This window comes from Leucoraja erinacea, chromosome 15, assembly GCF_028641065.1.
Source record: "Leucoraja erinacea ecotype New England chromosome 15, Leri_hhj_1, whole genome shotgun sequence".
NCBI classification, from domain to species: Eukaryota; Metazoa; Chordata; class Chondrichthyes; order Rajiformes; family Rajidae; genus Leucoraja; species Leucoraja erinaceus.
Window position 1 is genome coordinate 20,741,544 of NC_073391.1, and position 13,985 is coordinate 20,755,528.

At 40.3% G+C, this 13,985-nt stretch overlaps 1 protein-coding gene across 2 annotated transcripts in view; it reads left to right on the plus strand.

The window, feature by feature from the left end:
* Nucleotides 1-879: 879 nt before the first annotated feature.
* The window catches only part of acsl5 (acyl-CoA synthetase long chain family member 5), a 50,554-nt gene continuing 37,448 nt past the window's right edge, over nucleotides 880-13,985 (plus strand). Inside the window, exon 1 of one of the 2 annotated variants that reach the window (XM_055646846.1) lies at nucleotides 880-1,034. The gene's annotated coding sequence lies outside the window, so the exon portion shown is untranslated. Of the gene's footprint in view, nucleotides 1,035-3,762; nucleotides 3,903-13,985 lie in introns of those variants that run through there. The other variant, XM_055646847.1, reaches the window with a different exon arrangement.

A 13,985-nucleotide genomic window follows, 5' to 3' on the forward strand; every position in this document is an offset into this window, starting at 1 on the left:
TGGAATTGTATCGCGGGCAGTGACTCTGGGTGGACGGAGGGACCAGACTGTCCCCAACTCTGCTGCAGCTGGCGGGGATGTTGCCGGGTTTTTGTCCCCGTGTGTCCACTACCTGGAGCCGCAGCCGCTCGCGGGAGACGAGGCGGACAGCGGCCATGGCCGGACTGCGCTGACCCCGGGGGGAGAGTGGGGGCTGACCCGAGGGAAGAGCTCCTTCGGCCGCATACACCTTGGTGCTCGGGTTCAGAGTGCCCAGTCACCCTCTGACACCTGAATCAATCTATCTCTATCTCAAGAATCTATCTATCTCTACCTTAAAAATATCCACTGACGGCCTCCACAGCCTTCTGTGGCAGAATTCCACAGATTCACCACCTTCTGACCCTAGAAATTTCTCCTCATCTCCTTCCTAAAAGAACATCCTTTAATTCCTGATGCTAAGAGTTCTAGTTCCAGACTCTCCCACTAATGGAAATATCCTGTCCACATCCACTCTATCCAAGCCTTTCACTATTCTGTATCTTTCGGTGAGGTAGCAGTGTCCGTTGATGGTACCTGCCGCTACAAATTCCATGGGTAACATAACCAGTTGTACCTTTGATCCTTGTATAATGTCCCTCCACCATGGGGTTTAAACAAACACCTACATTACTATTTTGCTTTGTGTGTTCCTTTGACCTTTGTCAGCATTTGCAAGCTATCTTTTACTTTGCACTTAGGGGTCTACTATAACCTTTTATCTTATCTATTTTGGCAGAGCGGGCTGGTAAAGACAATAAAAAGTTCGAGGCCTAGATTTCATTTGCAGAGGTTAATAGAAGCTTTTTAATAGTTAGTAACTAATTAACAGGAGACTTTCATTCAATGTTTGCAATCGTTACAAAATAAGTAGTTCAAAGGGCAGGCTTTATAAAAACGTACTATTGGATGCAAAGTACAATTGGACTAAAGGAAATGACTGTGAAAAGTGTGGAGAGTTTGTAGACAGAAAATGTAACATCACAACCTGGAGGAGAAGCTATTAAGCAAATCATGTAAGTAACAAGAGCCATCTATGATATTTTAAATCAGGTATCAATTAACCCAAAGGTGGGATATAAACCAGCACTGCGTTGTGTGGGAAATTGTTGATAGGAGACTGTCCCTATTCTTGCATCTGGAAAAAAATATGTCTAGCTGGGAGCCATTGAGGAGGAACATGAGGTGGGTGTCAGGGTTTATGGGGAGAAGGCAGGAGAATGGGGTTAGGAGGGAGAGATAGATCAGCCATGATTTAATGGCGGAGTAGACTTGATGGGCCAAATGGCCTAATTCTGCTCCTATCACATGACTTTATGATACGATGCGTTTAGACCACTCTGACAAATCAGCGAAGACAAAGGCATTTCTGTAGCGTTTGATCTAGGGAATATTTTATAGCTATCGTTAAGCTTTTATTGAGATACTGTTTAAGAAACTCACTAAACCAATATTTGTTTTACTAATTGAGTTTGGGGATCCAAGCAATGTTAAATTGTTGGAATTATTCCGCCAATTCCAAAGTTTAATTTAAAGCAATACCTTGTCTTTTATCAATAGTTTCATATTACAGAATTTTTAGAGACAAGATATCTGATAACAATGCATCAAGATATCAAAAAGCAAAGTTGCCTGACAATACATTGTACTTTGATAACATTTCATGCAGTTGTATTTTTTTCTTAATTAAATTTAATACAGAAGAAGAAAATTTGCATTTGTATCATATCTTTCATGACTTGGAGAATACTCTAAAAGATTGTGCAGTCAGTGTGTGGCGTGCAGTTACAGTTATAATGAAGGAATGTGATAAATGATCAGGGAAAAAATAGAGAGCCAGGACATTGTTGAAAACTCCCATATTGATCTCTGAATGGTGGATAACAGCAAAGCATAGTTTACAAGAATGTGAGTTTAAGGCACTCTGAAATATCAGCGATTTATATTGAGTGTGATTGCTAAGTATTGTGGTGCATAGCAACGATTTGAGTGCATGAAACTCATAATATGAGTATACAGGTACAACAAGTAACTATGAAGGCTAATCGAATTTTGGCCATTATTGCAAAGATGGATATGAAAACAGATGGTAGACAAAAATGCTAGAGAAACTCAGCGGACGAGGCAGCATCTATGGAGCGAAGGAAATAGGTAACATTTCAGGTCGAGTCCCTTCTTCACATAGGGAGGTTTTCATGCTAGTGGTGTTCCAATAGAAACCATTTTTGTTCTCTTTCTATTTCATTAAAACCTTTCAGTATTGTGAACACATGATTTAAATCTCCTTTTTACATCCAGAACAATCTTATCAACCCAATGTTTTTGCACAGCTTTACCATTGCACACACTCTACTAATCTCTGCTGCCCCTTAATGACATTGATATCTCTCCTGAAGCATGTCCAGAAGTGAGTACAATAATCCAGTGGCGGACACACCATACTTTATGAAGTTTTTACGTTTGTTCTACACGTCTCTATTTTAGAAATGTAATACAGATGTTACTAGATGTAACCATATTGAGAGCTCCTAAAGCTCATAAGATTAAGGAATAATCTTTGTCAATAACATGGAAATCTCAGTCATGCACCTACACAAACATATATTTGTGTTACTTTGTGTCTGACCATAATAGCATCAGGAGTAGGTCACATATTTACTCAATAATGTTTTACCCTTCAGTTAGATCATAACTAAACTCTTTTATTTTCCCCATTATTTCCATAATCCTTAATTTCTTTAGTGTTGATAATGCATTGATTTCTGTTGTAAATAGCCGTATTGATGATGATCCAATGACGTTGAGAATTCCAAACATTCACAACTTTGGGATAAATAAATTTCTCCTCACTTCATTCCTAAAAGAAATACATCCTGCAAAGCTAAACTATGCTCTCTCTATTGTTGGTGTAGCCTCACCAAAACTAGATGTTGCAATAATATTTCCTTATTCTTATGTTCCAACAAGTTTTCAATAAAATGTCATATACTAATGGTCTTTTTAACCGGTTGTTACATCTACACAATATTTTCAACAGCTCTTAAATTAATTTACAAATGAGCATTTGTTCTTCTCTCCTCCTTTAAAATAAATTCTACTTTTTCATTCTTCCTTCTTTGGAGGACAACTCAAACTTCCCCAAATTCTACTTAATCTGCCATTTTCTTCAATCAGTTTTCATGCACTGTATATTTTTGCAGCATCTTCATGTCCGCTAAGCTTACATTCCCCCTCCCCAATTCATGTTTCCCCATTGAAACCATTGATATAGAATCGCCATCAGTCTGAAGAAGGGTTTCGGCCCAAAACGTTGCCTATTTCCTTCACTCCATAGATGCTGCCTCACCCGCTGAGCTTCTCCAGCACATTTGTCTAGCTTTGATTTTCCAGCATCTGCAGTTCCTTCTTAAATGATATAGAATAGCTAATGCTTGAGTACTGGTTCCTGTGACACCCTACCAGTCGCACACATATGGATTGAGCTCGCATCTGTATCACAGTCACCATGAACAAAGGAGTTGAAGGTGAATTAAACTGCTCAAATTAATATTGCTATTGAGACGTTATTGCGACAATCAACATTGATTGAGCCAATTGAACCTTTGAACTCATCTCAGCAGAGGTTCAAAGATACCTGGGTGCAGTGGCCTTTTTAATCAGGTTGGCTACTTGCCATGGGTGACAGGAATGAAATGTTACCATAGAACAAATGATCTTGAGCAAGTGCTGTGTGAGCAACATGTGTACATATACATATAAACTTTAAACCCACACTACTGGCAGAGTACCTCTCACAAAGTAGCTCTAGTAATAAAGATAGGAGCTTCAGCTTTAAGTGTGTGTCTTCCATTGCAACTCTCAGTCATTAACGGCTCAACTATTAGGTATGTAAGGCTGCTTTCTTCCATGTTGATATATTCAGCTTAGTTATCTTTATCTTGTTACCATAATTCTGACGTTTTTAGTCCATTGCTTGTGATAAGATGCAAATAATTCAAATTTTCTTCAACTCATTCTTTGCTTTTTGATCAAATTCATCAATACATATACTTGACATTTGAACATTGTTTATTTTTTCTGAGCTGAGTGAAACATTTTCTCTAAATTTAGCCTTTTGGTTCGAACAAATCCAATTCTAACTTTAATATACCTTGCTTAAGTAATTGAATTCATATTTTTTAATTAATGTTAGCTTGATACATAACATTCATAAAGGTGAAATCTATTCGTAAGCAAATATCAGGAAGCATGCTAAGAATGTATTTTTGCTTGTTTGCTTTAGTTCTATGCTTTATGACAGAATTAAGTTTGTTATATTTGTTGAATGTACTGATTGAAAGATTCCAGTTAGCAATGTTAGATTCCACTGTCTTAACATAGTGATGTCACAATACAAATATCTAACTTTTACCCAAACTAATAGAAACATAGAAACATAGAAACATAGAAAATAGGTGCAGGAGTAGGCCATTCGGCCCTTCGAGCCTGCACCGCCATTCAATATGATCATGGCTGATCATCCAACTCAGTATCACATCCCTGCCTTCTCTCCATACCCCCTGATCCCTTTAGCCACAAGGGCTACATCTAACTCCCTCTTAAATATAGCCAATGAACTGGCCTCAACTACCTTCTGTGGCAGAGAATTCCACAGATTCATCACTCTCTGTGTAAAAAATGATTTTCTCATCTCGGTCCTAAAAGATTTCCCTCTTATCCTTAAACTGTGACCCCTAGTTCTGGACTTCCCCAACATCAGGAATAATCTTCCTGCATCTAGCCTGTCCAACCCCTTAAGAATTTTGTGCGTTTCTATAAGATCCCCCCTCAATCTTCTAAATTCTAGCATGTACAAGCCAAGTCTATCCAGTCTTTCTTCATATGAAAGTCCTGCCATCCCAGGAATCAGTCTGGTGAACCGTCTCTGTCCTCCCTCTATGACAATAATGTCTTTCCTCAGATTAGGAGACCAAAACTGTACGCAATAATAAGCAAAAACTAAGGGAAATGAATTGGGACAAAGAACTATAATTAATAACAATATATTTTATCGCATCTTCAGGAAGTTATGGGTCAAAAGGCTAAATCCATATTAACTATTTCATTTTGATGTTTCCCTTTCCCAAAGTAACTTCCTAAAATAATTCAGATGCTGGTATCTGGTAGATGCTATCTGCTAGCACGTAAATGTTTTATTTCTTAACAAATGTAGTTTGTTTCTGGTTGTTTTTGGTGAATATTGCATTTGGTTTCATTTTATAGCTTTGATTTGTTCTGTACAATGTAAAAAGCATTGCTCACATAAAATTATAGTGGATTTCCAGTCCATTAAACGTGTTGCTTCATATGTTTTGGTCACAAAATGTAATCATTGGAGTTTTGACATAGTTCTGCGCTGTTTATGGCTGTAATCAGAATTTGCAAAACAAATTCTCATTAGGTGAAATATGTTCTGGTTATATTCATAGCTGGATTGCTATAAATTTGAAAGATGCTATTTTCACCATGAAGATTTTTCACTTTTAAAATGCAACCCTCAGTGAAAATATCTACCTGACAACAGACATGTGCACTTTATTGCAATGTTTCATAAAAAGAGCTACCTGTAGTAGCATTGATTTAATCTTCTATCAACAGAATGCCAAGGTGTAGCACTGTGAGCTTTGTACTTTGTGAAATGTGAATGCTGATACTGTATAACGTGTTTGCAATAAGAGATAATCGATTACCCTTTAAGTTGTGCCCATAGCTTGAAACTCCTATCACAAGTCCAAGGTTACTCATTCAACATTTTAATAGCTGCAAATAAAAGTTTGGATTCATTTGGACCTAGTTTTATTTTTGTTGACCGCATTGTGAGTTTACATTTAGTACATTTTATTGTCGGCTCCTTCAAAATTAAAAATGTATTTAGAGATACTTTTCTCTGCGGTGAATGAGTTAGTCTATCAGAATGCAGACATTTTATCTACGTAACTAACGAGACAACTGTATGTTGTATCCACTGCTCATCAAGATTAGACCTAGGATTAACTGTATTTTTTTTTACAAATGTTTAATTAAATAGCCCTAAAACTGATTATTTTATGAAAGGGATCGTGAATCTGAAAATATGTAAATATACATAGAACATTGGACAGTACAGCACAGGAACAGGCCCGCAAGCCCATGATGTCTGTGCTGACCATGATGCCATTTAAACTAATCCCATTTGTCTGTATATGGTCTATATCCTTCCATTCCCTGCCTCTTCACATTCCTGTCTAAATGCCTCTGAAACAGTGCCATCATATTTGCTCCCACCACCACCGCTGGCAATGTGTTCTAGGCAGCCCCACTGTTAGTATAAAAACCTGCCTTGCAAATCGTATTTAAACTTTTGCCCTCTCACCGTAAATCAATCCCCTTTAGTATTTGATGCATCCACCCTGGGAAGAAGATTCTGACTATCTATCCTATTTATGCCTTTTATAATCTTATAAACTTCTATCAGATCACCCCTCAGCCTCTGACGTTCCAGAGGAAAAAAAATCAAGTTTCAACCAACCTCTCCTTACGGTTCCCATCCAGGCAACATCTTGGTGAACCTCTTCTGCACCCTCTCCAAAACCTCCACATTCTTCCTGTAATGTAGCAGCCAGACACAATATTCATCATTGGGTTTCATATATCCATGATTTTTTGCAATTATCCTCTTCTAATTTGGGCTTCATATCTGAAGAAGGATGTGCTGGTTCTGGAGAGAGTCCAGAGGAGGATTACAAGAATGATTCCAGGAATGAGTGGGTTAGCATATGATGAGCACTTGATAGCAATGGGCCTCTACTCACTGGAGTTTAGAAGGTTGAGGGTAGACCTCATTGAAACTTACAGAATAATGAAAGGCAAAGATAGAGTGGATGTGGAAAGGATATTTCCACCGGTGGGAGAGTCTAGGACCAGAGGACATAGCCTCCAAATTAAAGGGTGCACTTTTAGAAAGGAGGTGAGGTGGAACTTCTTTAGTCAGAAGGTAGTTAATCTGTGGAACTCATTGCCACAAGAGGGCTGTGGAGGTCTAGTCAGCCGATCTTTTTAAGGCAGAGATAGACAAGTTCTTGATTAGAACGTGTGTCAAGGGTTTTGGGGAGAAGGCAGGAAAATGGGATTAGGAGGCGGAGATCAGCCATGATTGAATGGCGGAGTAGACTCGATGTACCAAATCGCCTAATTCTACTCCTGTAACTTGTGAACTTGTGAACTTCAAGCATTGAAGTTCTTTCGAAGCTTTCAATATATCCACCACCCCCCCACCCTTGTGTAATTTTTATTCTCAAGCTGCTGTATATATTTCCATTGATATAAACTAAATTAATAACAAAGTGTATGCAAAATCATGATGTGATTCATGTCTGAATGTGAAAGCAAACACTCATTGAAACCTGATTTCATCCTCCCATCCTGGGTGTAAGGTTGAATTTTATGAATCACATTCTGTACTGGATTAGAGGGCCATTTGATCACTCATTGATAGTGACTGCGGTCTGCCATGAATACCTTTCATGTTGATCATCAACGGCCTCTCCTAACAGTGGCCTAATGACTCTATTATGGAAGTCAATTCACATTGAACCACATTGACTTGCACAATTGTGCAGCATAAGAACCCATAGACAGCATCCTTCTTGATGTCTTTCACATAGCGACTGCTTCAATTTCTCTGAGTGTAGACAGATCTAATACATTAGATTGCTTCAATCAAAACCAAAGTGCTGGACGACCTCAGCGGGTCAGGCAGCATCTATTAGAAACATAGAAACATAGAAAATAGGTGCAGGAGTAGGCCATTCGGCCCTTCGAGCCTGCACCGCCATTCCATATGGCCATGGCTGATCATCCAACTCTGTATCCTGTACCTGCCTTCTCTCCATACCCCCTGATCCCTTTAGCCACAAGGGCCACATCTAACTCCCTCTTAAATATATCCAACGAACTGGCCTCAACTACCTTCTGTGGCAGAGAATTCCAGACATTCACCACTCTCTGTGTGAAAAATGTTTTCCTCATCTCGGTCCTAAAAGATTTCCCCCTTATTCTTAAACTGTGACCACTTGTTCTGGACTTCCCTAACATCAGAAACAATCTTCCTGCATCTAGCCTGTCCAACCCCTTAAGAATTTTGTAAGTTTCTATAAGATCCCCCCTCAATCTTCTAAATTCTAGCGAGTACAAACCGAGTCTATCCAGTCTTTCTTCATATGAAAGTCCAGACATCCCAGGAATCAGTCTGGTGAACCTTCTCTGTACTCCCTCTATGGCAAGAATGGCTTTCCCCAGATTAGGAGACCAAAACTGTACGCAATACTCCAGGCGTGGTCTCACCAAGACCCTGTACAACTGCAGTAGAACCTCCCTGCTCCTATACTCAAATCCTTTTGCTATGAATGCTAACATACCATTCGCCTTCTTCACTGCCTGCTGCACCTGCATGCCTACTTTTAATGACTGGTGTACCATGACACCCAGGTCTCGTTGCATCTCCCCCTTTCCTAATCGGCCACCATTCAGATAATAGTCTACTTTCCTGTTTTTGCCACCAAAGTGGATATCCTCACATTTATCCACATTATACTGCATCTGCCATGCATTTGCCCAATCACCCAGCCTATCCAAGTCACCTTGCAGCCTCCTAGCATCCTCCCCACAGCTAACATTGCCCCCCAGCTTCGTGTCATCCGCAAACTTGGAGATGTTGCATTCAATTCCCTTGTATTGGTGGAACGGACAGATGATAATTCAGGTCGGGATCCTTCTTCAGTGATGGAGTCATTTTTCTGCTTTAGTTTCAGTTTAGTTTATTGTCACTTATACTGATGTACCGTGAAAAGCTTTTTTTATTGCATGCTATCTAGTCAGTGGAAAGGGTGCATGATTACAATCAAGCTGTTCACAGTCTACAGATACAGGATAAAGGGAAGGCTGTTTAGTTCAAGATAAAGTCCAGTAAGGCTTGATAAGATAGTCTGAGTGTCTCCGATGAAGTAGATGGTAGGTCTGGATTGCTCACTAATTGATGATAGGATGGTTTTGTGTCCTGATAACAGCTGGAAAACTGTCCCAGAATCTGGAGGTATGCGTTTTCACACGTCTATACCTCTTGAGTGATGGAAGAGGGGAGAAGAGGGAGTGTCCTAGTGAGATTGGTCCTTGATTGTGCTGGTGGTTATGCTAAGGCAGGGTGGAGTATAGACTTAATGGAAGAGAGGTTGGTTTGCGAGACGGTCTGGGTTGCATCTACAACTCTCTGTAATTTATTGGGATCTTTATAGAGCAAGCCATGCTGAGGGGGGGGGGGGGGGGGAGAGGATTTGGGGGGGGAAGGGGGCTGGGGAAGAAAGAGAGAGAGGTTGGGGCAGTTGGGGTGGGAATAGAGTTCTTCACAGATGCTGCCTGACCCATTGAATTTCTACAGCGCTTTGATTTTTGCTCAAGATCCCGGCGTCTGTATAGTTTTTAGTAACACAGCATAGAAACAGGCCCTTCAGCCCAGCGAGTCCACGCTACCATCGATCACTCACACACTAGTTGCATGTTATTCCCCTTTTGCATCCTACACATGAGGGGCAATTTACAGACGCCAATTAACCTACAAACCTGTACATCTTTGGAATGTGTGAGGAAACCAGAGCACCCAGACAAAATCGACACACTAACAGGGAAATGGTACAAACTCTGCACAGGCAGCATCCATAGTCAAGATTGAACCCATGTGTCTGGTGCTGTGAGACAGCAACTCTACCGCTGCACCCCCGTTGTTTTAGTTTAGTTACAGTATATTAGATGAATATATTTAACAAAATTATGTTAAATATGTTTAAATAAATAAACTAAAGCAAGCTGGAGTCACTAGTCTCCCAGTTGCACCAGTCACCTATTAGTCTGAGGAGAGTTAAGGGAATGTGTGAAGAATAAACAAGGTTGGGATTGGATTAATAGGCTGAGTGCCTGATGGTTGCCGTGCATTCAGTGGACCAAGGGACCCGTGTCCATGCTGTATGTCTCTATGATTCAGCGACTCTAATAGTTTGTTTGTGGTAAGTGAAGACAAAACTTGATTTTCACTAAAACTTTATTTACTAGAACAATGTAGACAATATGGATCATGCTGGCTTGATAGGAAACTGATAGAATATCTTGGAAGTGTTTATAGTGGATTCTGCACTGATAGGAAATTAACAGGAAATCATGCCACATTGAGGGGAAATTTTACTCAGTCTAAACAGATAATCACCCTAACATCTCAGGTCTCCTGTTTAGATCTTTTTACACTAAAAAAAATGTAAACTCTTTCTTTAGAATATTTTACAAAAGGATTCCAAAATGTGGAAAAACTATTTTGTTTTGTTTTAAGGAGTCTTATCTTTCTTTCTTGTTATTTAACTCTCTCTCATGCTTGTAGGTTTTGTTTCTTGCTATTTGTGGCTTATGGAGCCAATGAAACATCCACCAACACCGACCCAGTTCTACTCTTGAACTGGTACAGAAGTGCAAGAGATCGATTAGCTTGATCTGAGCTCTTTCTCTATGAATAGATGTCTTGGCTTCAGGCCACCAACTTCTCACTGACTACACCTTGTACGACATCCTACCTTGTGTAGGAAGGAACTGCAGATGCCAGTTTACACCGTAGATAGACACAAAATGCTGTTGAGTAACTCAACAGGTCAGCGGGACAGGCAACATCTCTGGAGAGATGGAACGGGTGCCGGTTCTGGTCGAGGAGGATCCACAGAAGGATCTTGACCCGAAACATCACCCGTCACCTCTTGCCTGAGTTACTCCAGCATTTTGGGTCTACCCACATCCTACTTTATTCTTCATCTAAACATAAAGTGCTGGAGGAACTCAACTGGTCAAGCAGCATCTGGGGAGGGAATATGGACAGGCGATGTTTCAGGTCGAGATCCTTCTTCGGACTGATTGGAGAAAGGGGGAGAAAGGGGTTAAAGAGAGGAAGGTGCAGGACTAAACCTTACAAGCGATAGTTGGATACAGCGGTTTGATTGGCAGGTGGGTGTTACGAGTGACAAAGGTTAGAGATGAAGGGGAGCCAAAAGAGTGGCAGATAGGGAGAGGAGAGGAGGATTGAAATGTAAAACTGGAAGGAGGGATGTGAGTAGAAGGGATCAGGGGGGAGGGGAAATAATAACCCTGATCCTTTCATTTCCTTTGTACACTTGTCTCAAATCCCCGAGTCTCGCCTTTCCTTTATATACCCCTATCCCCCTCCACCGCCCCCCCCCACCCCCTACCCCCCACCCCCTGTCAGAATATTATTTAGAAAAATTTGCCTTGTTAATTAAATTTGCTTTGAAATGTATTCATGATATACATGCAAATCAGATGATTTCATAATTTGTCAATAAACTAATCTGAAAAAAATGCAGTTACATTTTACCCAGGAGATAGATTAACAATCACGTTGCATCAAGCATAAACGTCATTCAATGATGATTAAGAAGCTATTCTGTAATTTGTTTAAACAAGGCCTTATCATATTTCCTCCCATATCTTGACCCATAAACTAGGTGATAAATTACAGCTGTGACCTCATGTGCTTCTGAAAACTATTTGGCAACTACAATCACATAATACTTTGAAATACACAATTGTAGTACATTGAAGTAATTGGAAATGTCTTAAACAGGGTCAGAAGTCAAAATTTAAAATGATGCAATACATACATGGACTCATATTAATGTTACATGGTTTTTTGGCCATTTAGCCATAAGCCTGTGCCTCTGTTTGTCACCATATGGGTGTAGTTCTGTGATGCACAATATGTGACCTTCAGTTACAGTATATCCAGTCTGTAGGATGGATATCTGGACAATTCCTAGAATGACTAGAAGAATCATTTAGACAGGTACATGGTTAGAACAGATTTAGAGGGATATGGGTCAAATGTGAGCAGGTGGGACTAGTGCAGATGGGGCATGTTGGTCGGCGTGGGCAAGCTGGGCCAAAGACTCTATGACTCTGCTCCCAGAACCTTTGTGACACCAGGGATCTACAGTATCTAGAACTGGGACTGTGGACCTGACATGTGGTAGCCAGGAACAGAAACTCAGGGACTATGTTGGACCTGGTCCAAAGCCCACATCCAGGTCCATAGTCACCGCTGGACCTAGGTACCTGTACACTATGCCGATAAGGCATGAGTCTGTTTGCATAAAATGAATATAATACTTGTGGGGCCACAAGGACCCACAGATGCTGGATGCATTCGCAGAACACAAAGCACTGGAGTAACTTAGCAGGTCAGGCAGCATCTCTGGAGGACATGGATAGTAGATGCCTTGGGTTGGGACCCTACTGGTGGATGCAGGTCTGTCACTGTTCAACATTGGAGTGAATTACTGATATCACAGTCTATCACATGACACAGTACTGGTGGGTGCAGGTCTGGCAAAGGAGAGAGCAGCACCAGAAATGGCTAGTGAATGCACACTGAGTGAACACACTGAGTGAACACACTGAGGTGCAGAGACCATAGCAGTGAGTGGCAGTGACCTGACCAGTGAGAAACCTACAAAGAGCTATCCGTGTAATAGAAAAGAAGGCATGATGAGGGCAATTAGTGGACCAGTAAAGAGGCAATGAATAAGCAATATGAACCACAGCTGAAATAAAGTTTATAATATTCAATAAGATGCGTTTTAATAATTGGTTATCTTACTGAAGGAATTTTTTATTTTTTTTAAAGACCACTTTTAAAAAATTACAGAAATTCACATTCTCACTTGCCATGAAATTACTGTACTTTTAAATTTGATTTGATTTTTCCACTTTATATAGCACTAACGGCAATGTAAAATGTCTGCTTTCTTGTTTGCAAATAAACTATTTATTTTGCTCTGAATATTGTTGGTTGAAGAAATGTTGTCCTACAAGTACAAGTGAGAATCAGTTACGTCACAAGCTATTAGAAATCCGTAAGCTCACTGGCCATCTCAGTGGATTCACTTTGAAAAACACCAGGATGTTTCTTGCTTTTGTAGCATCACACTGCTATGCGTCCAATTCTCTTTCCTAGAGTACATACGCTTATCATTTTGTTTAATAAACAATCTCTTAATGCTAGTTCTAAAAATTGACTTGTTTCAACTAGAATTTAATAGTATTCACCACCCCTCTCTCACCATGAGGGAGTGATTGTTTCAGGAACATTAAGGTTATTCAGTGGAAAAAGCTTCCAATGAAAATTGGGCCATTAAACAAAGAAACATGCAGATGGAGAGGGTGAGGGTGATAACAACCGAGGGAAGGGGAAAATGGGAAACAGATTGCAGTTATATTGCAGATGAGTTAATGAAGATATTGCAAAGAAGCAATCTAGCAGAAAACCTGACTACTTGATGTAAAGTGGTGATTGGAAACATATAAAATAGGTGCAGGAGTAGGCCCTTCGAGCCTGCACCGCCATTCAATATGATCATGGCACAACTCAGTATCCTGTACCTGCCTTCTCTCCATACCCCCGGATCCCTTTAGCCACAAGGGCCACATCTAACTCCCTCTTAAATATAGCCAATCAACTGGCCTCAACTACCTTCTGTGGCAGATAATTCCAGAGATTCACCACTCTCTGTGTGAAAAATGTTTTCCTCATCTCAATCCTAAAAGATTTCCCCCTTATCCTTAAACTGTGACCCCTTGTTCTGGACTTCCCCAACATCGGGAACAATCTTCCTGCATCTAGCCTGTCTAACCCCTTAAGAATGTTGTACGTTTCTATAAGATCTCCCCTCAATCTTCTAAATTCTAGCGAGTACAAGCCGAGTCTATCCAGTCTTTCTTCATATGAAAGTCCTGACATCCGAGGAATCAGTCTGGTGAATCTTCTCTGTACTCCCTCTATGGCAAGAATGTCCTTCCTCAGATTAGGAGACCAAAACTGTAAGCTATATTCCAGGTGTGGTCTCACC